Genomic DNA, 1,810 nt, shown 5'->3' on the forward strand with positions numbered 1-1,810 from the left:
ATTGCTTTCTGCTGGAAGTCATTCACACTATAGTACGAAGTATGGATTAATGCCCCTCCCTGTCTCCTTTCCTAGAGCACTTATTTGCCCGGTCTGATCATCATGGAAGAAAATATTTTGCCTTTTGGGGACAAAATGTGAAGCCTCAGTAGTCAGATTGGGGAGCTTTATCAGGAGTGGAGGGACAGGATTTCTTCCTAGATCCTGTAACCGTGAGCCATGACCTCTGCTCCTTAGAGTGAGGCCCCTAAGCACCTGTGCCCTTTCTATTTTTCAAGGAGACATTTTCCTCCCTTTTGGGAGGGCGGGAAGCCTTGGGCAGGCAGCAGCTGTCAGGCCCCAGCAGGCAGGCATCACCAGCAGGACCCTCAGAGCAGAGGAGATGAAAGGCCTCCTACTCCAAGGCTTTCCCAGAGGAAACCTCGCCCACAGATCGGCAAGAGGCCACACTCACAGGTTGCTGAGTCCCCTGAGGACAGCCCACGAAGCTTGGGATCAGGTCCAGGTCACTTGAGCTCAGATAAACTAGGAGGACCTCTGCCACTTGGAACATAAAGTTCTGAGACTTGGTGGGAACCTGAGAGCTGTGGCCCTGAAATCGTGCTGGGCCACAGGTCCCGGCCGGCCTCTCAGCTCCCCGCTGGGAGCGCCCAGCCTGGCTGTCAGACCAGAGCCTGCTTTTCCCTGATCAAAGGAAAGCGACTGCTTTCCCAAGTAAATTTGTTCTGTGTTAATTTCTCCTCTTGGAGATTTTTCTCCCTCCACATGAAAACTTCAGTGCTGCTGTGTGCCTGGGGTGGTCACCTTGCAATCCTGAAGAGCTTGGAGCATCATTTTTATAAGTTAACTTTTGCAAGAAATTAACTGACAGGTCACAGCTTGGCACCCTGGGTCCCTATAGTCCAAATACTGCTTCAGAGCTGATACCTCAATTGAAGAACATTTATCATGCACCTATTGCATGTCAAGCCCTGTGCCATGTAGTGAGGAAAGCACTCTGGAGTTCAGTCACTAATGCGGGCAGCACGCATCTAGCCAGTACTTACTGAGCGACGATGCAGGCCAACCCCTACGCAAGTTACGGGGGTGCAGGCAATAAGAGAGGCACAACTTCTTGACCTTGCAGAGCCAACATCCTACACTGGGGTGTATGAGCTTCTTACTGCCACTGTAATAAATGATCGCAAACTTAGTGTCCCGGATGAACTGAGGGGCAGCAAGCCAAGAGGCTTTCCTAGCATCACAGCTCTACTCTCTGCTGCCTGACCTCAGGCAAGTATTATACCTCTGTCTCCCCATCAGTGGAATGGGCGTCAAAACAGTACCTGTCTTGGAGTTGCTGAGAACAGGTGACAGAATATAAAGTTGGTGAAATATTGATCCCTGTATGAAACACACACGCACATGCTGATATTTATAGCCCACTTATGATGTATATGAAACGCTTCACACATACAATTTCATCGAACTCTCAAGAAGCACACGATGGGAGTAACTCTTCACATGCCCACAGTGGAGAGGACACCAGGGTTCAAGGACATGAGTCATCTCGCCACAGCCACGCACTCATCCAGCCCGCATTCAGCAATGTCTTCCAGAGAAGCTTTTACAGGCAGACACAGTTTGTCAGCCCAGCTCAGAAACTTGAATGAGGTAGCAGCTGGAATCTCCACCCATCCCATTGGACTTGTTCCCTTGTGCGCCCACCCCCACCCGGCCCTGGCCCTCCCTGCTCTGCAGCCAGCACACCTCCTCAAGGAGAGACCGCCCAGCCTGCAAGGAAGTATTCATCCCAGTGTGACATGGCCAC

Source organism: Rousettus aegyptiacus, unplaced genomic scaffold (assembly GCF_014176215.1).
Source record: "Rousettus aegyptiacus isolate mRouAeg1 unplaced genomic scaffold, mRouAeg1.p scaffold_m13_p_14, whole genome shotgun sequence".
Lineage (NCBI taxonomy): Eukaryota > Metazoa > Chordata > Mammalia > Chiroptera > Pteropodidae > Rousettus > Rousettus aegyptiacus.